Below are 458 nucleotides of genomic sequence, written 5' to 3'. Positions count from 1 at the left end.
TAACTCCTATGAGATTTATTCAACTTCCTGGTGATTCTCCACTACTCGATGTATCCAAATACAGCTTCTCACATCGCGATTCATCCCAGTTTGATTAGAGTGACGAAGAAGTTGTCATATTCCCAAAAAGGAAAACTGGGATCACCTGATTTGAAAGTGTGATAACTTCTTCATCTTAACTCCTTCGAGATTTATTCAACTTCCATGTAATTCTTCACTACTCTATGTATCCAAATACAGCTTCTCACATCTAGATTCATCCTTGTTTGATTAGAATGACGAAGAAGTTGTCATATTCTTAAGCAGGAAAACTGGGATCTCCTGATTTGAAAGTGGGATAACTTCTTCATCCTAACTCCTATGAGATTTATTCAACTTCCTGGTGATTTTCCTCTACTTTGTGTATCCAAATACATCTTCTCACATCAAAATTCATCCTGGTTTGATTAGAGTGACCA

Source organism: Brassica oleracea, chromosome C2 (genome assembly GCF_000695525.1).
Source record: "Brassica oleracea var. oleracea cultivar TO1000 chromosome C2, BOL, whole genome shotgun sequence".
Taxonomy (NCBI): Eukaryota; Viridiplantae; Streptophyta; class Magnoliopsida; order Brassicales; family Brassicaceae; genus Brassica; species Brassica oleracea.
The sequence above is the reverse complement of the archived record's forward strand: the minus strand, read 5'-3'. Positions refer to the sequence as shown.